A 23905-nucleotide genomic window follows, 5' to 3' on the forward strand; every position below is an offset into this window, starting at 1 on the left:
CAAGCCAATAATCAAGGGGCAGGCTACTAGATTCAAAGAAATGTCACTTAACACCATCCGACACGTTTAAACATCAACATCCAGGTCCTAGATGGGACTGGAATCCACGCTCTGTGTCTCCATGGCAGCGTGAATGACGATACACCCACATGACCCCAAAGAGATCCAGGAAAAACCATGTGTAACTACTTGGCTGGAATTTTGGCCAAGGTAAAAGTGAGCACCAGTAAGCTCCATAGAGGTTCATCTGAGAGCCAAGAGTAGTTACTATCCAAATAACTAACCAAATCCTCAGCACCCTCATTGACTACCAGCAGTGGCAAGCACACTTGTCAAGCTTACAAAACGCTTTCATTTAGAGGGGACAGATTCCTCTTTGCCACATACGAACTCTCCTTTCGAGCCCCCCCCCCCCTCCACCCCATAGCCACTTAAGTGGCCATTCCATAGGATTCTATGTCACTTTGTGCACCCCAATTATCAACAGAACCTCCTAATGCGTGCCTCTGAGGATGCATATATCTCAGTTGGCGCCAAATATCGACAATGCTCAAAGAATCCTCACTTTATACTCGTTTTATTTTCAATCTTAAAGTTGTATTGAAAATTGGAATGTAACAGCAGCATATATTACCAATTAGAAAAGACATCAGAGACGTCCAGACATACATAGTGAAATACTGTGGTTAGTTCTCTTTCAGCCGCCTGCACTCTTAAACAGCCTGGCACTGTGTCTTCTGGCAGATTGTTTTGGTGCTGGATAAAACCGCAATTGAATACAATGAAATGACACTGCTACTTACCCTGTCTCCAGAGCAAATGACCAAAGTAGATAAGACTGGCACCTTCCATCCCACAGCTCAGGGGGGACCGGAAAACACTACACTTCAAAGACCACCTCACCAATCTCTCATCATGCCACTCAACGGTTGTTCTCACCCTCTGGAGCCCCTACCACACCTGCTTCTCGTACCCATTCCAGCTACTCTGCCACCTTCACCCTCTACCTGTCCTCCCTTGGGAGGTGGGTCCCCTGTGTACAGTGCTCCATTGCTTGCCAGCTAAGTTTGTTTTCTATAAATACCATGCATACATGCACACAAATACACATGTGAATGGACAATACACTTCTTTAGCATAGGTAAGAGCTGGTAGCCCACTGTTACTGGCAGATTCCTGCCTGTGGCTTCCTTACTCCTGCCAGAGTAGCTCACTGGCACGTGCCCTCCATTCGGTGGTTCATGGAAGACCCCTGAGAAATGGCACCAGCGTGGACTACGGCAGTTGTGAAGGATTGGAACAAAGGGAAACAATTCTGTTTATGCTTTGGAAACTGACACATACCGTATGCCATGTACAGGCCATCCCATAATTACCAGGGAGTACCTGTGACTGTGTAACAGTCTCTCTGATCGTAGTGCAGCAGCCTAGCTTTCCCAAAATGAAGTGAGTGGAACCCAGTCGCTCTGAAACAGTTCCATAAAGTCTCCTCCCCCAACTTAATAACCCTGGGGGGTATTTCAGTTGATCAGTTACACATGATTTCTTCTGGATACTATAGCAGCAAAATGGGGTTTGGCATTGGGTCAAGACAAAAAAACACGGGGAATTCTGCTTACTAATCAAAACAAGCTGAAACACTCGTGCACATCAATCGCCAACATTTTACAACAAAATGGCAAACCACGATGTGTCTGGCTTCACCTACATATGCTGCTTTTTATACAAAAATGCCTAGAAGACCACTTAATTTAAAGACCATAAACAAGAATTTATTTAAACAGGAACAAAATTGCAAATAACTTCACAAAGTAAATATAGGTAACATGTTATGCATGGGAGGAGCAATGGAAATTGAATGAATACTTGTTTGTATTACGCATAGGAACAACACAGCCTTTTATTGTGGATTCCTGTTAACGATAAAGCGATATGTGCGCTGCAGGTTTAGTTTAAGTGGGAATATTACATGTTGCATAATTATTATTTTGTCATTGTGAATGAAAACGGTGCCTATTTATTTTCTGCTATTTGTACTGGTTACCTGATTGTCAAAATATACACCAGTACATGGATCCTATAGTAGCTAATAGACATTGCTCACCTTGCTGTAAATAGACCCTGCTCTCTTATGCTTTTCGAGTGCAGCATGGGGTCTTGTTATAAATCCCAATTAACTATTTTTAAAGTGTTTCTAATGGCTCCATTGGCACTCATATGGACAAGTGCAAGTCTCTTCAAATGCTAATAGGGCTCAGGGTGTGATTCTATTTAATCAGGTGAATTCCATTATTAAAACTCACATGCTCTAACGAGATCCAATAGAAACAATTTTTTACATGTCAACTGGTATTATTAGACTGGCTGCATTGAAATGCCAGTCTAGCTACATAGTAACACTTATGCTTGTTTTACCAAAGGTGCCTAATACAAAATGTCATGCCACAGCAAGAATAATACCGATACTTGCTTTATCAAAGATGCCCAATACAAAATGTCATGCCTCTGTAAGAAATAGCTAGACTGGTTGCATACAAAATGGCAGTCTTGCTTCGTAATAACACGTATCATGCTTGCTTTACCAAAGATGCCTGATACAAAATGTCATACCACAATAAGAAATGGCTAGACTGGATGCATTGAAATGCCAGCCTAGCTACATATTAACACTTATCATGCTTGCTTTATCAAAGATGCCCACTACAAAATGTCATACCACAATTAGAAGTGGCTAGACTGGCTGCATTAAAATGCAAGTCTAGTTACATCATAACACATATCATGCCTGCTTTACCAAAGAGGCCCAATACAAAATGTCATACAACAATAATAAATGGCTAGATTGGCTGCATTGAAATGCCGGTCTAGCTATATAATGACACTTATGCTTGTTTTACCAAAGATGCCTAATGCAAAATGTCATGCCAATAATACCACTGATCCAGCTTGCTTTATCGAAGATGCCCAATACAAAATGTCATGCCTCTGTAAGAAATGACTAGACTGGTTGCATAAAAATGCCAGTCTTGCTTTGTAATAACACTTATCGTGCTTGCTTTCCCCAAAGATGCCCAATACAAAATGTCATACCACCATAAGAAATGGCTAGACTGGCTGGATTGAAAAGCCAATCTGGCTACATATTAACACTTACCATGCTTGCTTTATCAAATATGCCCAATCCAACATGTCATGCCACAGAGATGCTTAATACAAACTGTCATGCCACAGTAAGAATAATACCACTGATCCTGCTTGCTTTATCAAAGATGCCAAATACAAAACATCATGCCTCAGTAGGAAATGGGTAGACTGGCTGTATTGACATGCCAGTCTAGCTACATATGAACACTTACCATGCTTGCTTTATCAAATATGACCAATACAAAATGTCATGCCACAGATCATGATCATGCTTGCATTATCAAAGCTGTCCAATATACAATGTCAGACCACAATAAGAAATGGCTAAACTGGCTGCATTAAAATGCAAGTCTAGCTACATAATAACACATATCATGCTTGCTTTACCAAAGATGCCCAATACAAAATGATATACCAGAATAAGAAATGGCTAGACTGGCTGCATTGAAATGCAAGTCTAGCTACATATTAACACTAACCATGCTTGCTTTATCAAAGCTGCCCAAAAGAAAATGTCGTGTCACAATAAGAAGTGGCTAGACTGGCTGCATTAAAATGCAAGTCTAGTTACATCATATCACATATCATGCTTGCTTTACCAAAGATGCCCAATACAAAATGTCATACCACAATAATAAATGGCTAGATTGGCAGCATTGAAATGCCGGTCTAGCTACATAATGCCACTTATGCTTGTTTTTACCAAAGATGCCTAATGCAAACTGTCATGCCACAGTAATAATAATACCACTGATCCAGCTTGCTTTATCGAAGATGCCCAATACAAAATATCACACCTCTGTAAGAAATGGCTAGACTGGTTGCATAAAAATGCCAGTTTAGCTACATATTAACACTAACCATGCTTGCTTGATCAAATATGCCCAATACAAAATGTCCTGCCATTGAAATAATATTACCACTGAACATGCTTGCATTATCAAAACTGCCCAATATAAAATGTCATACCACAATAAGAAATGGCTAGACTGGCTGCATTGAAATGCCAGTCTAACTACATAGTGACGCTTATGCTTGTTTTACCAAAGATGCCTAATACAAACTGTCATACCTCAGTAAGAATAATACCACTGACCCAGCTTGCTTTATCGAAGATTCCCAATTCAAAATGTCATGCCTCTGTGAGAAATGGCTAGACTGGTTGCATAAAAAATGGCAGGCTTGCTTCATAATAACACTTATCATGCTTGCTTTAAGAAAGATTCCCGATACAAAATGTCATGCCACAATAGGAAATGACTAGACTGGCTGCATTGAAATGACAGTCTAGCTACATAATGACACGTGTGCTTCTTTTACCAAAAATGCCTAATACAAACTGTCATGCCACAGTAAGAATAATACCACTGATCCTGCTTGCTTTATCAAAGATGCCCAATACAAAACGTCATGCCTCAGTAAGAAATGGGTAAATTGGTTGTATACAAAATGACAGTCTTGCATGATTTATTTGTCAAAAAACTCTTTATTAGCTGGGAAGAGATGGCCAGAATCATAGGGGTTAACCCACTCCAAAAGCTACATTTCATGAGGCTCCGTTCAGCGATGGCTGAGGTATGGGCTACATTCCCGGAAAAGCTGCAGATACATCCGGGGCTGGGATACATGTACACGGCCAATGTCACCAAAACCTCTCCACATTATACAAAATGATACAATCCTCTCAAGAGACCCTATTCCTGGAGGACAAGGAGAAATGGGAAGTTGACCTGGGCGAAACAATAACGGATCACCATTGGGCTAAGTTGTGTGCATTGACGAGGAATAGCTCACAGAATTCGGGCTACCGCCTTATACACTGTAAGGTTTTACACAGGACCTATTAAACCACAGCCAGGATAAAAACAATATACCCCACGGCAGACGGGAAATGTCCCAGGTGTGGAAGTGAAGAGGCTGGGCTGTTTCACACGTTGTGGGCATGCACACGACTAGCTCAATATTGGTCTGGAGTATGCAAATTGTTAGATCTAATGGCAGATCAACCTTTGGTGTGTGAACCAGGTGTATGTATGCTTGGTACTGTAAATAAGATGAACCCCATATGGCGCAGGCGGCTTAACCTGGGCCTAGTGCTGGCTAAAAGGGCAGTGCTGATGCGATGGAAATGTAAAGAGCCGCCCAAGGTAGCAGATTGGGAAAGAGACATGACATGGGCCAATGACTGGGAGGAGGTGTATTCAGGGCTACTGTTCAGCTATGCCTGACCCAGGGACATATGGAGCAGATATAGGCAATAACTGGTGGATAAATGCGCTGAAGAAACGGAGTTCGAAATACTATAGAGATGTGTCCACATGTACCCAACTTTTATGTATGAGATGATGATACTTCATTAACTGTAATGTTGAACAGTATCGTCGTGTCTGTGTAAGTTAAATAAAGTTTAAAAAAAAGAAATAAATGCCAGTCTTGCCTTGTAATAACACTGATCATGCTTGCTTTACCAAAGATGTCCATTACAAAATGTCATAACACAATAAGAAATGGCTAGACTGGCTGCATTAAAATGTCACTCTAGCTACATATTAACACTTAACATACTTGCTTTATCAAATATGTCCAATACAAAATGCCATACCACAATAGGAAATGGCTACACTGGCTGCATTAAAATGCAAGTCTAGTTACAAAATAACACATATCATGTTTGCTTTACCAAAGATGCCCAATACAAAATGTCATACCACAATAAGAAATGACTGGACTGGCAGCATTGAAATGCCAGTCTATCTACAAAATAACACTTAGGCTTGTTTTACCAAAGATGCCTAACACAAAATGTCATGCCACAGTAAGAATAATACCACTGATTCGGCTTGCTTTAACAAAGATACCCAATACTAAACATCCTGCCCCAGTAAGAAATGGCTGGACCGGTTGCATAGAAAATGCCAGGCTTGCTTTGCAATAACACTTATCATGCTTGCTTTAGCAAAGATGCCCAATACAAAATGTCATACCACCATAAGAAATGGCTAGACTGGCTGCATTGAAATGCCAGTCCAGCTACATATTAACATGTATCATGCTTGCTTTATCAAAGATGCCCAATACAAAATGTCATGCCACAGAAAGAATGATACCACTGATCATGCTTGCACTATCAAAGCTTCCCAATATAAAATGTGACACCACAATAAGAAATGGCTAGATTGGCTGAATTAAAATGCAAGTCTAGTTACATAATAACACATATCATGTTAGCTTTGCCAAAGATGCCCAATACAAAATGACATGCCACAGAAGGAATAATACCCCTGATCATGCTTGCATTATCAAAGCTGCCCAATATAAAATGTCATAACACAATAAGAAGTGGCTAGACTGGCTGCATTAAAATGCCAGTCTAGCTACAAATTGACACTTATGGTTGTTTTACCAAAGATCCCTAATACAAACTGTCATGCCACAGTAATAATAATACCACTGATCCAGCTTGCTTATCGAAGATGCCCAATACAAAATGTTGTGCCTCTGTAAGAAATAGCTAGACTGGTTGCATAAAAAATTCCAGTCTTGCTTTACAATAAAACCTATCCTGCTTGCTTTAGCAAAGATGCCCAATACAAAATGGCATACCACAATAAGAAATGGTTTGACTTGCTGCATTGAAATGCCAGTCTAGCTACATATTAACACTTCTCATGCTTGCTTTATCAAAGATGGCCAATACAAAATGTCAACCCACAATAATAAATGACTAGATTGGCCTTTATTGAATGCCAGTCTAGCTACATAATGACACTTATGGTTGTTTTACCAATGATCCCTAATACAAACTGTCATGCCACAGTAATAATAATACCACTGATCGAGCTTGCTTATCGAAGAGGCCCAATTCAAAATGTCATGCCTCTGTAAGAAATGGCTAGACAGGTTGCATAAAAAATGCCAGTCTTGCTTTGCAATACAATCTATCATGCTTGCTGTAGCAAAGATGCCCAATACAAAATGTCATACCACAATAAGAAATGGCTAGACTGGCTGCATTGAAATGCCAGTCTAGCTACAGATTAACACTTATCATGCTTGCTTTAGCAAAGATGGCTAATACAAAATGTCATGCCACAGATGGAATAATACCCCTGATCATGCTTGCATTATCGAAGCTGCCCAATATAAGATGTCATACCACAATAAGAAGGTGGTTAGAAGTGGCTAGACTACTTGCATTAAAATGCAAGTCTATCTACATCATAACACTTATCATGCTTGCTTTACCAATGATGCTCAATACAAAATGTCATACCACAATAAGAAATGACTATACTGGCTGCATTGAAATGCCAGTCTATCTACAAAATAACACTTATGCTTGTTTTTACCAAAGATGCCTAATACAAAATGTCATGCCACAGTAAGAATAATACCACTGATTCAGCTAGCTTTATCAAAGATACCCAATATTAAACATCATGCCTCAGTAAGAAATGGCTAGACCAGTTGCATAAAAAATGCCAGTCTTGCTTTGCAATAACCCTTATCATGCTTGCTTTATCAAAGATGATCAATACAAAATGTCATACCACCATAAGAAATGGCTAGACTGGCTGCATTGAAATGCCAGTCCAGCTACATATATAAAATGTATCATGCTTGCTTTATCAAAGATGCCCAATACAAAATGTCATGCCACAGAAAGAATAATACCACTGATCATGCTTGCACCATCAAAGCTTCCCAATATAAAATGTGACACCACAATAAGAAATGGCTAGACTGGCTGAATTAAAATGCAAGTCTAGCTACATAATAACACATATCATGTGTGCTTTACAAAAGATGCCCAATACAAAATACCATACCACAATAAGAAATGGCTAGACTGGCAGCATTGAAATGCCAGTCTATCTACAAAATGCTTGTTTTACCGAAGATGCCTAATACAAAATGTCATGCCCCAGTAACAAGAATACCACTGATTCGGCTTGCTTTATCAAAGATACCCAATACTAAACATCATGCCTCAGTAAGAAATGGCTAGACCTTTGCATAAAAAATGGCAGTCTTGCTTTGAATAACACGTATCATGCTTGCTCTATCAAAGCTGCCCAATATAAAATGTCATACCACAATAAGAAATGGCTAGGCTGGCTGAATTAAAATGCAAGTCTAGTTACATAATAACACATATCATTTTTGCTTTACCAAAGAGGCCCAATACAGAATGTCATGCCACAGAAGGAATAATACCCCAGATCATGCTTGCATTATCAAAGCTGCCCAATATAAAATGTCATAACACAATAAGAAGTGGCTAGACTGGCTGCATTAAAATGGCAGTCTAGCTACATAATGACACTTACGGTTGTTTTACCAAAGATCCCTAATACAAACTGTCATGCCACAGTAATAATAATACCACTGTTCCAGCTTGCTTATCGAAGATGCCCAAGACAAAATGTTGTTCCTCTGTAAGAAATAGCTAGACTGGTTGCATAAAAAATTCCAGTCTTGCTTTACAATAAAATCTATCATGCTTGCTGTAGCAAAGATGCCCAATACAAAATGTCATACCACAATAAGAAATGGCTTGACTGGCTGCATTGAAATGCCAGTCTAGCTACATATTAACACTTATCATGCTTGCTTTATCAAAGATGGCCAATACAAAATGTCATACCACAATAATAAATGACTAGATTGGCTGCATTGAATACCAGTCTAGCTACATAATGACACTTATGGTTGTTTTACCAAAATCCCTAATACAAACTGTCATGCCACAGTAATAATAATACCACTGATCGAGCTTGCTTATCGAAGACGCCGAATTCAAAATGTTGTGCCTCTGTAAGAAATGGCTAGACTGGTTGCATAAAAAATGCCAGTCTTGCTTTGCAATAAAATCTATCATGCTTGCTGTAGCAAAGATGCCCAATACAAAATGTCATACCACAATAGGAAATGGCTAGACTGGCTGCATTGAAATACCAGTCTAGCTACAGATTTACACTTATCATGCTTGCTTTATCAAAGATGGCCAATATAAAATGTCATGCCACAGAATGAATAATACCCCTGATCATGCTTGCATTATCAAAGCTGCCCAATATAAGATGTCATACCACAATAAGAAGGTGGCTAGAAGTGGCTAGACTACTTGCATTAAAATGCAAGTCTATCTACACCATAACACTTATCATGCTTGCTTTACCAATGATGCCCAATACAAAATGTCATACCACAATAAGAAATGACTATACTGGCTGAATTGAAATGCCAGTCTAGCCACATAATGACACTTATGCTTGTTTTACCATATAAGCCCAATACACAATGTCATGACACAGCAAGAATAATGCCACTGACCCTGCTTGCTTCATCAAAGATGCCCAATACAAAATGTCATGCCTCTGTAAGAAATGGCTAGACTGGCTGCATTGCAATGCCAGTCTAGCTACATATTAACACGTATCATGCTTGCTTTATCAAAGATGCCCAATACAACATTTCATGCCACAGAAACCACTGATCATGCTTGCATTATCATCGCTGTCCAATATAAAATTCTATACCGCAATAAGAAATGGCTACACTGGCTGCATGAAAATGCAAATCTAGCTACATAATAATACTTATCGTGCTTGCTTTATCAACCATGGCCAGTAAAAAATGCCATACCGCCTCCATAGTGCGCCAGCGCCTTGCACTCAGACATAATCACATTAATGATGAATGTGGGGGATGCGGGGGGGCAGATGTGTGTCAGGAGCTGGGGTCCCAGGGTACAGCCATGACATTTTTTATTGGGCATAGATGCCAAGGAAAAACTGCTATGCCATGCCCACCCCCCTGAGGCCTGAGCGCCTCACAGGCATACATTAATTTTGTATGTGTGAGGTGCTGGTCGTTCCAGTCATGGTATTTTTTTTTGGCATCTATCACATGCCCATTGATAAATTGCATTCCTTCCCTCATTGCCCTCCAGAGCCTCACATGCACAGATAATCAATTGTGTGTACATGTGAGGCACTGGGGGCTTATGGGTCAGGCTTGACATTGCATGAGAGGCACTAGGAATCCCAGTGGACTGGGTTGGCATTCTTTACTGGGCATACCCAGTAGAAATGCCATGCCTGTCCCCTGGGACCTCGTGCCTCACACGCACATGATGAATGTGATTGTGTGCATGCGAGGCGCTGGGGGGCACTGGGATCAGGTATGTTTTTTTTTTACTGGACATCAGAGATGCCCAATAAAATAAATGATACACCTGTCCCCTAGGCCCGGGCTCCTCACACATGCACACAATCAATGTGGTTATATGTGTATGCCAGGCACTGGGGGTCCAAGGGGTGGGGATGGTATTTTTTACTGGGCATCTATCATAGCTGTCCAGAAAAAATACCATGCCTGTCCCCTCGGCCCCACAGTACCAAACACACGCACACAATCAATGTGATTATGTGTGTATGTGAGGTGCTGGGGTGCCCAGTGGGCAGGATTGGTATTTTTGACAAAACATCTATGATAGATGTCCAGTAAAAACATGCCATCCCTGTGCACTAGGCCCCACAGTGCCAAACACACACACAATCAAAGTGATTATATGTGTATGCAAGGTGCTGGTGGGCAGGGCAGGTATGATATTTTTTACTGGGCATCTGGGCATCTATCATAGATGTCCAGTAAAAAAATACCATCGCTGTCCCTTGGGCCCCACAGCCCCACAGCACCTCAGACGGAGAGCTGATTAAGGCCGGTGGGGAGAGGGATTGTGCAACAAAGGCATTTTTAAAATGCCTTTATTGTACAAACCTCCTACCCCCACTTGCCAAAATCAGTATGCGAGCGCACGTGCACGCACGCACGCACATAACACAAGCCTACACGCATCCATACATTTAAATAATAAATAAATGAACATGCAAACACACGCATAATTGTTGCAGTGTTGTTAAAATGTCCACTAGAAACATTACAGATGACAGAGGCATTCTCTGGGTAGGGTGCCCTTACAGTATGCAATTTGTGTCTGGATGTGAGTATATGAGGTGAAGGATGGCTGATATGAAATGACGAAGATCCGTGGAGAAAAGAGGCCAAAAGATTCAAACCTCAGCGTACAGGTAGCTTTATTGTCTATAGCAACTCTAACAAATGAGGTAAGTATATTAGGTAAGTTATTGGTACACAGACAGCCAGACCACTCGCCATCCACACCCTGCCAGCCTCAGTTCCAGCTGTTACTGCCTGGAACATTCACTCCGACACACACACACACAGAACATTCCACTCTGACATAACATGCATGGCAGCCATCCGAGACTTGACACGACAATATAGTACAGTAAGGCACAAACTGGAGACTATGACTAGGGAATAGACATAAATAGCTCCAATATAAGCTCAAGGGCATAAATCCAGAATCTATATAGGAACGATTTACATATGTATATTTGTGTATGTTATTATCAGAGAATTGACTGATGATAAACTTGGGAGGGGTAGAGAGGTGAAGCAGAGCCCCTTCATCAGCTAGCAGGTGGCTCTTGAGTAGGGTCTTTAACAATTCCGTTGATGTGCTAATTTTGATGGTCTGGGTGAGCATCCCAATATAGGGGACATGTAGAAAAAACGGAAGCAGGAAGAGGCACTGGGGATGAGCAATGGACAGGGTGTGGAGAGACAAGGATCTTAGACTTTAATTGGGGGAGAAGAGAGCGTTGCAGTCAGAAAAGTAATGGGGGGCACATCCATGGATAACCTTGAAAAAATGGAGTAAGAATTTGAAGTTAGCGATTTTGCAGGGAGAAGCATCCATCATTGTGTCAGTATGTAGAGAAGGGGATGTTCTAGGTAGAGGGCAGAGGGTGCATGTAGTGAAGATGAAAACGTTAAGGGGGAAGAAGGAATAGATGGGAAGACCACAGAATACGCTCAAAGAGCAGTCCAGTTTACTGAGCACAATGATACTCATCAGAATTTTAGCTGAGTGGTGGGTGATATGGAGGCAAGATTTCCTTATGTTGAGAAGGATGATCTGGGCAGCAGTGGCCATGATGAACCTATGGAATCTTAGTTCACTGTCCAAGAGAACCTCAAGATTGCAAGCATTTGGCTGCTGGAGTGAGGTCATGAGGGAAGGAGATGGGAGATGGAAGAGTGGGGTTGCAATTGGAGGAAGAGAGAACACTGAATTCTCAAGTTGCCCCATGCCATGCATTTGTTGATCTATTTTTTGCATTTTGGGAGTTTTTCTTCATTTTTAATGGGGGAAAGCAAAACAACAAGCAACAGTGTGCAATCAGGGCTGGAATAGTTTCTCATACATGAAACGGAATGTCTGCTCAAACGGATGAGATCCACAGTCATCTAAAGCCACAGGCACCCCAAATATTTCTGGCTGTTCTGGAACACCGCTGCCGAGCAGAATCAGGCCATGGCACTCAGTAGAGAAACTACCAACTGAAAACCTCTCACCTGACAACGTTCTCTGGGTCTCCCATTATGCCACAGGCTGGGCTGTCACATAGGACAGCAGCGGATTGGCCCTACAAGTCATCACATCTGGATCCTTTTGCCATGGAGGGTGCTGCCAAAAAGTCACTTTGCGTCCACGTTCATAAATCCTTTAATTAGCCCTTCCTTTAGAAGAGGGCGTTCAGAGGCATCAGGTACTTCGGACCCATTAGATTTTTTGCTTTGTGTGCATTTCAGCAGGCTCGGTAGCTAGCAGCTTTCAGAACCCTCCTTGCTTATTTCTCTTTTCTTATCAACTTTATTTAAAAAAAGAAGTCCTAAATGGACAAAGTTAAATTGTAATTTATTATAATAAATAACGTTATACTGGGTAATAGCTGCCAACATCTAGCATTACTTTTTTAAGGGTAGCTTTTGGAAGTAATTGTCATTGCCATACATGTATTAGTATTCGCCTCCACTATGAGGCATACTTCTTTTGAAAACCCTAAGACAAATCATTTCTACTGTACGATTTATTTATTTATTTTATTTTGCATTTTTAAAGCGCTCACACAGCCCACGGGCATCGAGGCGCTGTTACAGGAATGGACTATATGCTCTGTCCTTGGATCCGATGTCAAGGTGCTTTAACTGAAGTTGCACCTTTAAAGTGGCATGCTCCCATGGCCGGATGATTAGGGGTTCATTTATTTCTTGAAATGTTCGTTATCAAAACACTTTATGAACCCGAAATCAAATACAGTAAACGTTGGAGGTCATTTTCCAAATCCCCTGATCGGTAACAAGTGACAGTAAAAGTGGCGTAAATGATTACACCACTTTTAACACCAATCTTATCACCCCGGGTGATGTTGTACGATTTGTCGGAGTTAGGGAGCTGTGCACATGTCCACCCCCATTTCCTGCTTCACAGAACAAATCGACTTGATTTAACGCCAATATGTGATTTTTTTATGCTGTGAAAAACCAATGAATTCCTATGGAATACACGAGAATTTACTACCTGGTCAAAGCTGGCGGACTTTGTAAATGCCTCACGCAATTGTTAATTGAAGAAGCCATTTACACTTTTCCAAACACATAGTGGAAAAATCAATAGTAAACACGTCTTTGCTGTGCCTTAATCTTTACTTTCTCACTACGTGGTGGACAGGAATAACATGGAACAAAGGGGAACTTTTTGCATAAATGCAAAACCAGGTCAAGATCCCTCTATGCATTGTCAAACTTTGGGGAACATAACCCCCTCTGGCATTCAGCATTCCTAAAAAAAAAAGAACCTTGCTTCCTAAGCAAAATGGCAACTTAGGAATCGCTCTCTCTATGTTCATAGAAACCCTCGGCCAAGGGCTGTTTTATGCGCCATAGCCATCATGGTTTGCCGATGCATCAGCGGTGGCCAGGCATAGGCGTGAACCCAGCCTGCGGCCACTGGCATCAGGGTGGTGCTACACTCTTCAGCGTCTGGGTGAGCTCAGTGGTGCAGCATTCGTAGTTTGGGTTGTCTTGCAGCCTGGAGGTCGGGCCTGGCGGATGTCGGCTTTGGGTTCGGCTTTTATGTTGGCCCATTTCATGATGTCTGCTGAATGTAGTCACATTTCCAATATGTTGACAACATATTTATTTCCCATTGAACAGGTTTCTGACAGGATATATGGTTGACAGAATTAGAGGAAGATGAGTCCTTTGCTCCTTTGAATGTAGGAGTGCCCTCAACTCCTTGTCACTTGGAATCTGACAAATTGTTATGATCCTGGATGCACACGATCCCGTCCCTGAGTTGCTCTACATATCTTCTTTGCAGAGGGGCGTTTAGATTTCATGGAAGGATTGCTTATATCTTTATGCCAAGAAGGGCTGAAGAGCTGTGCAGCACATCAGCTGATCCTCGCTTTCCGATGCCCATGCCCCTTCCAGAGATGGGGCCCTAGTGCCCTCATATTTCTTGGTACCATGCCTTTCCCTTTAGACAAAACGCTCGCATTTGGGCAAACATGCAAACAACGTTGGGGTTCCCCCAAGGCCTTGCAGCCAACGAGTTTCTGGTGCCTGCTCTCTAGGAAGAATTGGGGTTCTTGCAGGTACGTCCCCGGTATTCTGAACTGGCATAGGCGAGCATCATGGTTTGAATGAAAGAGCATGGAGAATCAGCAAGGTGCCTGGACGTCTCCCAGTCCAGCAAGTGATTGCAAGTCCAGGCCCAACGGGATGCAGAGGTTTGACTGTTGTCCTAATGAAGCAGGAGGCAGTGGCACAGCAGGGTGGCAGCATAGGATCTTACCAATTACCAATTCTCTACCCCTTGCCCCGCCCCCTTTTATCCCCCCTAGCTGACTATTTCTGGCACTTTTATTATCTGCCTTGACCTCTCCACCCGTGTAACATCCAGTGACCCTCCCTACCTGCTGCATACCCCCTCCCTTTCAATGCCCATACCAGTTCTACTTTGGCTCGCCCCTCCTTAGCCCTCCTATCTGTACCTGCTTCTTGTATCATCTAGTCAGCTGCACCACCTCTTCATCCATTCTCTATTGCTCCTCAGTGTTCTCCTCCCCGAGACCCTATAGCTCCCTTTCTTTCCCATTCCCTTCTCCCCTCTTCTCGCTTGAGCTCCATCTCTGAAACTTCCCCTCCCCTCTTCTGCCACCTTTTGCCAGTTACTCTCCCTTTCTCCTCCTCCCTCAGACATGCGCGCTCCCTGTCTCCACGCCCTTCTTCCTCCTTGTCCTTCGCTCTCTTTCCCCTCACCCCAATTTCTCGCCCCTTTTTGCTATCCCTTTCCCTCATCTTCATGCCCAACCCCTCGCTCAACCCCTCCCCATCTCACGTCATCCCCTTCTAACCTTCCTCTACCCCCCCAACCTCATCTATCCCCCTATCCTTGAACCTTCCAGTTTCAACAACATCACCCTCTGGAATGCAAGATCCCTCTGCAACAAGACTGCAGCTGTTCTGGACATGTTTTGTGACTTAACCTTCAATTCCTCTGCATTACAGAAACTTGGATCCCCCTTCACAACTCTACTGTACCTGCCTCTCTTACCACCTCCTCTTCCTCTTCTCTCATGTCTCCCGCCCTTCTGGGCATGGTGGTGGCATTGGTCCCTTCTATCACCCTAGCTGTCAATCCTCCCCCTCTCCTACGCCTCTTCCTGTCTTCCCTTCCTTTGAATATCTGTACAAATCCTTTACTTCCCTTCTCGCTATCTCTTTTCTAATAATCTAAAGACCGCCTGGTCCCCTCTCCTCCTTCTATGATGATCTTGATCAACTTCTTTCCTTCATCTCCCCCCTTCCCTTACAGTACTCAGTGACTTCAACCTCCACCTCCCCTCTTCCCATCAACCATCTCCTCTTCTCTCCATTCTCGACTCCTACTTCCTCACTCCCCTCCCTACTTCTCCTACTCACTCCTCATATTCCACTCTTGAGTTTATCTTTATCTCTACATTCTCCTCCTCCCCAGTCTCTACCCTCCCCACCTATCTTTCTGACCATGCCTTACCCTCCTTCTCCCTCACCCCCCTCTCCCTCTGTCCATTCCCTCCTCTTCCCCCATTTCCTTCTCTCGAAAGGGATCTCCGTAACTTTAGCCCTTCTCTTTTCCTAGATACCTGCTCTTCCTCCCTCCCCCCTCTCTCTGATTTCTCCTCTCTCTCGGTTAATGAAGCTTTATGCTCTCTGTCCTGCTCTATCTCCTCCAGCCTCGATCAACTTCACCCTCTCTCCTCTTTCTGCCCTACCCGCAAACCCTCTCAACCCTGGTTTTCCCCTCACCTATTGTCCATGCGCCACCTCCTCCGACGCCTTGATCGACGTTGGCTCAAGCTCCGCTCACCCGCTAATCAATCCTATTTCTCATACCACCCTCTTTACAACTCCTGCCTTAGCTTAGCTAAGCGTTCTTACTACTCTAACCTCCTCCAATCACAATCCTCCCATCCACGTCCTATCTTTCAGACCCTCTTTCGTCTTCTCTCCCTGCCTACTCCTGACCTTTCCACTACCTCTCCCCTTCTGATTTCGCAGACCTTTTCTCCTCTAAGATACTCACTCTGCGCCAAAACATTCTTCGCTCCCCTTCCTACTCCCCACCTCCCCCCCTCTCACCGCCCCTTCCTCTTTCATGTCTAATTTCTCCCCTGTTACTCCTTTTGATGTTTCCCTGCTCCTGTCCAAAACTCACCCTACTGCTGCCCCTTCTGATCCCCTTCCCACCCCCTGATCTCTAAAATCTATCCTCTTCTCATCCCATACCTGACTTCCTTCTTCAACATTTGTCTCTCCACTGCTACCTTCCCTTCCTCCTTCAAACACACTACTATTATCCCTATCCTGAAAAACCCTCTGCTAACCCCCTCCTTACTACCAACTTTCATCCAATCTCTCTTCTACCATTCCTTTCTAAGCTTCTTGAACGCTTAGTTTACACTCAACTTTCAGCTTTTGTCTCTAATCTCTCTCTTCTCCCCCCTTCTCAATCTGGATTCCACCCTAAACACTCCACTGAAACTGCCCTCACCTCCGTTCTCAACTCCCTCCTTACTGCTCGCTACTCTAAGCAATCCTCTGTTCTCGTCCTCCTTGATCTCTCAGCTGCCTTTGATACCGTTGATCACTCTTTCCTCCTTTGGTCTCAAAGGCCCTGTTCTCAACTGATTCTCCTCCTATCTCTCCAACCGTTCTTTCGCTGTCTCTTGGGGTGGTCGTACCTCCTCTACTCTCCCCCTGGACTTCGGTGTTCCCCAAGGCTCTGTACTTGGCCCTTTCCTATTCTTACTCTACACTTCCCTTCTTGCCCCTGTCATCTCTTCCTTCAGTATCTCTTACCATTTCTATGCTGACGACACCCAGCTCTTTCTCTCTTTCTCCTCTTTCTCCTCTTTCTCTCCTGACATCCACCTTAATCTCTCTTCCTGTCTCACTGCTATTAAAAACTGGATGTCATCTCACTTTCTCTCCCTCAATACTGAAAAGACTGAAGTCTTATTCTTTCCCTCTAACACGCTTCCCCCTCCCTCTCCTCCTCCTCCTTTATTCTCTTTCCCCCTTCTAATCTCCCTATCTCTGACTCTGCTCGCAATCTAGATCTCCACTTCGACTCCTCCCTCTCCTTCACTCACCACAGTTCTCTTACCTCCCACGCCTGTCGCTTCCACCACTTCAATGTTCATAAAATCCGTTCCTCCCTTACCTTTCATGCCACTAAACTGTTAATCTCTTCCCTCATCTTCTCTGGTCTTTTCTACTGCTCCACTCTCCACTTTGGCCTCCCTGCTTCTCACCTGGCTCCCCTCAAATCCCTGTATCACTGATATCCATACCCTTTGCCTTCTCTCTCCTCACAACACCATTTCTTCTTCGCTTTCTTACCTAGGCTGGCTTCCCTTTCATTCTCAACTTAAATTTAACTTCCTCTGTCTTGTCTTTACATCTCTTCATGATCTCGCCACCCCCACCTTTCCTCTCTCCTCTTGTTCTACGCTCCCTATCGCCCCCTCCGATCTGCAGATCTCTTCCTACTCACTGTTCCTCCTTCTACTTGTGCCCCTTCTCGTATCCGTTCCTTTCAGCTCCTTGCCCCTCTACACTGGAACTCTCTAGCTCTCCCTATCCGCTCCATTTCCTCTTACTCCTCCTTCCGTTCCTCATTGGAAGCTCATCTTTTGCATTCACCGTTCTGTTAACTTCTCTTCCCTTTTACTCTTCCTCTGTTCAGTTTCTCTTACACACTCCTAAGTAAATTGTTCTATATATTGTTTTTGATGGTTTGTCTCATGTTTTGCAATGCTTCCATTTTATTCTAATGTATTCTTGTTGTTGTAATGTAAAGCACTTTGGCGTAAAGCGCTATATAAATCTAATCACTACAAATACAATTGAATAGAATACAGTTTAGGTGGAGGCGGGTACTCCAAGATGTACTGGCATAGGAAGGCTAAATATTCCATACTGTGGTGACCTGGGACATGGTGGTGCTGGTAGCTGAATCAGAATCAGGCAAAGACTTGCAGCAGTTCCCCCACAGCACTTTTCGGGTCCAACTAAGGATGTTCTTGCCACGCAAAATCGCGAGCCCATGCTGCTCAAGGTCGGGTTAAGGGTCATTTCTCCTGACCTGTCAGCACGGGTCCCACATCTGGATCTCCCTTGAGGCCAGATATCTACTGGGCTCGTCGCTGGATTGGGCAGTTAGCTGGCAACTGTATTTCATACATCTGACACATTTATTCTTCATGAAATTAAAGAAAATTACTAGAATGACCAAACAGGCAAACAGGTAAGTAAAAGAAAATGCAATGATGGTTTTGGGCTAGAGGACAAGTGGAAGGATTGGGGGGGAAAAAGAAACTAAATGAAAATTGATGGACGGGAATGAAGGGACATTTTTCAGTATTATGTTAAGGGCTGGATGTATAGTGTAAAGAAAATGTAAGGTACCAATGGCGGGGAAAACATAGGGAGGATTGGGGAGAGCAATTCGCAAAAATGGGAGTAGTATAGGAGGAGGGCTTACCTTGACGAAAAAAAAAGGAAAAAGGGAAATGATTCAAAGAGGAGCCAATAGGAAAAAAGCAACAAGTATGAGCTTGAAAACAAGTTCACAAAAATACATAGACTAGCAACTCATCTTAAATCATATATTTGCAACTTAATAAAATAATTATTTTTCAATTATTCTGATCTACTATCTCATTTGTCTTGGCGCACTACCAAACTACACAATTTTCATAACAATACATGTCAACAATATTGATCAAACTAGCATAACCAGAGGTGACAGATTGGGAATTTCGGCATCAAATTCTCCTTTTGGTATGCGATGTCTCCTTCGATTTAAACGCAAGCAGAAACATTTACAGGGGACAAGGATCTTATGCCAGACTATCCCTCTGAGATGGCAGTGGGCACTTCGACAAAAGCTCCAGCATGGGAGTCTGCTCTTCCGAGGTCTGTATAGATCTCCAGTGAAGTTGAAAGCAGCAGTGCAGGGACTTCAGTATGCATAGAGTAGGGCTGGCATTGAGAAGGTGGTCACAACCCCAATTATAGTTGTGCATCCACAGAAATGTAAACATACTGAACACCCATGGCCCACTGGATCCTTTTCAGATTTCTGGTGTGCAGCCTAGGACTGAGGGAGGGCAAGCTGTTTTTAGCATGATCTCATACATATTTTATTGCAAACAGGGATCTGGTGGATCCATGTGATTATAGCCATGGAATAACGCAGACAGCACTTTATTCCAGCAATATCCCGCCACCAGAATCATGCAGCTCTCTCCCTTTTTTCTACACAAAGTCATTGGGTCTGTCCACTGCCAATGTGTTTACAACAGTTCTCTTCCTTCCACAGCCACCCAACCGCATGAAACCTCATCCTTTCTTTGTGATCGATCTGCTGGGGCTATCAGGATTTTACGTGGGTAGACAGTAGGCAGTGCCTTGGGTTCCTAGGCAGGCTGTACCGCAACAACTAGTACCTGCCACCACCCAAACAGTCTGCACATACACAGGTGATGGTGTCCACCTCGAGAAAATAAATGGGAAGAGTACTTTGGGTAATGCCATCAGTCTAGGAAATTCTAGGGTACATGTAAGAATTGCCACCCTCTTGTGTCTCTGGGACTCAGCGGTTAGAGGATATTGGTCAGGTCAGAGTAGATTAAGAGGGAGCAATAAAACAAATATAGGATCACTGCCAGCTCTTCACAATGTAAGACTCTTAGACTCATACTGCCTCAGTATCATTTTCAACCAGCTTAAGTGTTTATTTCCCTTTGACTTAAAAACCTTACTAATGTCAATGGGGGGGTGGGAGGGGCAGCTGGTTTGCCCTTTATTTTATGCCGTACACGCATCACTGTTAATTCTACTCATTTTATCAAAATTGCCAACTTTTCTGTCCCAAACATTAATCACAGAACTCTCCCTTCACAACTCACATTCCAGACCCACCATAAAGATTCCAACACATTACCACATCTCTGCCCCTCGCATCTAACAACCCAATGAAATGTAAAAAACAAAGAACCTGTAGATGGTGCTATGCAAATTCATGATCTTTGTGATAAATGACAAGCACGAGGCACCTACCACCCCACCACAAAGTACTTCAAATGTTGAAGAACCTAACCAATTACTTTGGGATGGCCTTTTTCTCCATGCTTGATCCTGCCATCCATTTTGTCCCGATTGGCTATCACATTGTCATTTTTTTCCAATTGGCGAACTTAGATGTAGAAGCTTGCTCATCATGCATAGAGAGCCTTCAACTGTTTTTCCATTTGCTCCTCCTTTTTGTTTAACCATTTACCATGCAAAGTCCATATTCTATCCATACCCATCTCACACTTTCCAAAATGTGCAGCAACTCAACCTTTGGACCCGTCCTCCAACATCACCATTGACCGTTTAAGCCCCGCCGCCATTATCACATCCATACGTTTCTTGTTTAATCAACTTCTGCACTTCTGCCATTCCTCCACTTTCCTCAGTAATCCTTTCTGATCCACATGCATTGTACCAGCCATCATGCATAGCAATCTAGGAAACAACTTACAATCCTCACACCACCTTTAAGTTCCACAAATGGTGGCACCCCAACACAGGATGGCCTGTCTCTCTCATGATTTCCTGTCATGCCAAACCTGGTGCTCTTGCCAGTTGACATCCTTTAAATATTCTCTTGAATCTCTCTACAGATCTGCCCTCCTGAGTACAATAAAAGTAGTTCAATGGCTCTCTCCCTTCTCCTTCAGAAAGCGAAACATCTCAACTCATACTAGTTGTACCACACCCGGTCGACCACTGTTTCCTTACGCATTCCTTCATAATATAATAGCTAATTCTAAAGTGCACATTTTCACGGTTACTTCCCGCCTGAGTTTAATCACCGGACATTTTTTATATGTTAATCCATCAATACCAATAGAAATAGTTTGCCTTGTCCAAGTCCTTTACCACAACATCAAATGTCAACCTTCCCCATTGCCTGTCCGGGAGCTCTATGGCTCTCAGTGGCAGTGCACACGGCACACACACCATCACAATCCTTTCTTGGTCCACCAGGAACATTCTTTCACATTTTTCTGTTCACCAAACCACTTCCCATATAACCATGATGTACTGCATCAGAAATACATTCCCTGCCCCCCTTGTGTGCTATAGCCTTTTACTCTCTAAAGAGCATTTCACCCGATATGCACAACTAATCTTTGGACCTGCATGGAAACCGGGCCTAACCTGAAAACAATTCAAACCTAGGCAGGGGCATAGGAGACACATAAAATCTGGGGGACAAAGGGGACATCTTGGGGACTTTTCTTTCTTTCTTTATTTTGTTTTAGTCAAAGAACTCGACTTTTCACAAAATTAGAATTAAAATAGCAGTACGTATTAAATTACAAATATCACTGTATGAAACAAAAGAAAAGAAGAAAAGAAAACAGAAGAAAATTAAAGGATGCAGCAGCAAAGAACATGTCTTTGTATGTTGCATTTCTGGATTTTTCATCTAACTATGAGCTCATGGTAGGAGAGAGTAAATAATTACTTCCAGTGGGCCACAGCTAGGACGCCAGCTCGTTAAGAGGCAGATCACCTGTAAGTGGACTCCTGCCAAATAAAGGAGTTGCAGCCTTTTCTACCAACTGCAAGTTGCTACTTTTTTTGTGTGGGGCAGGGAGACGTGTGTGACTCTTGGAATGGAAGGATGGTGGTTTCAAAGAAAGAGGAAATCTTGTTTGTACCTCTGAGTAAGCCCTGTTATGGGAGTAGAGGGACCAGGTGTGTCATGTTGCTGCTTTGACTGTCCTCCGGGGGGGGGGCAGGGGGTGTACAGCAAACAAGGAGGATGAGCGATCGCAAGCCCACCCCCTTATAAGCACTCCTGAGGTCCGCGGCCGGATGTGTCGGACCCGGGGGATGCCTAGTAGGTGGGGTGTATGTGGCCCAGGGGGGTGGCCAGAGTCGCAGCCCGCTATGTGGGCTGCCCCTCTAGCGCCCCTGCGAGGGCCGGGCCAGCCTCTCAAGATGAGTCTGGTCCCTCATCTCATGCTGGCTTCAGAGCCTTACCTTTGTTATTCTGAATGCAGAGCTGGACTCTGTTCCTTTCTCGCTTAACATTTGCTGCAAAGCCTGATCTATTTGATTCTCTCATATGTTACTAGGACGGAAGAGCATTGGTCCTCTGCCCTGTTACATTATTCAAAGAGCCCCTCTGGCCTTTCTTTGCCTCTCCCTTGTCTCACTGCTTGCTTGCTTAATACATACCTCCTTGCTTGAACACTCAACATATTCTCCCTAACACAGCAATGGCAGCTGCAGTCTGTCTTAACTTCTATTTGTTCCGTGTATTGAATTGGCTTCTTATTTCCGCTTTTCTGTCTGCAGGGGAAAGGCATTTGCCAGTCTCTGCCATGATGGTTCTACCTGGACATAAGAGGGCAACAGCTAGCCAATATTGGAAGAACATGGGCCTATGATGCCAGAGGCTGGCCACTGTCTTCCTAATACCTACTCAAGAGACACAACTCTTGCCTTTGTTTCTAACAGTAATTCAGTGGATGAAGAAACGCGAGAACACACATATTGCTTATAAATGAAGGGGATGATGTCACACTTGGTTAAGACATTTTGATCACGCCAAGAGCTAATTTCCAGCTGCAATTAAGCGATTACCTTTTAGACTTCTGGCTTTAAATAACGTTAGCATCACCTGGAAAGCACAGAGGTTGCTCAACAGGGTTCCTGGAGCACGAGGGGTACCCTACTCGTGGGCATGGATGAGGGCATTCTTGCCCTGGTTTGGAGTCTGGCCCCTACAGCCACGATGGGGGGAGGGACCTATTACCTTTGGTTGTACGTACCCTTTGAGGGTGGGCATACATTGCCTCCTGCTTTAGCCCACTAACAGCTCTGCTTTGCAACTTTATCACACATACCTGTCAGGTGGCATGTAACTCAATGCTACTAATGTTATGAGCCTCAGAAGTCTGGAATCCTTTGCCACATCAACTAGGGTACAGGCTTGCCACCTGAGACTTACCCATGGCTGAGTCGGCATCTGTCACCCTGTGGGGAAGACACACACAGAAAGAGCATGGCACAGTGCCCTTGTGGATTTTTCATACTTCTTCCTTGGGGTGGACACAATTCACTCCGCAGAGAAACTGGCACATGCTGGGCAACATTCTCCCATTTTAACAATGTCACCCAAAGGGCGAAATTGGCCATTTGAAATACCTCTGTCGACTTATTATTGCGCAATTCACACTGATGGCTTTAAGCACCTGCTTAACGCGAG

The sequence above is a fragment of the Ambystoma mexicanum genome, chromosome 7q (assembly GCF_040938575.1).
Source record: "Ambystoma mexicanum isolate Mex_15411 chromosome 7q, UKY_AmexF1_1, whole genome shotgun sequence".
Taxonomy (NCBI): Eukaryota; Metazoa; Chordata; class Amphibia; order Caudata; family Ambystomatidae; genus Ambystoma; species Ambystoma mexicanum.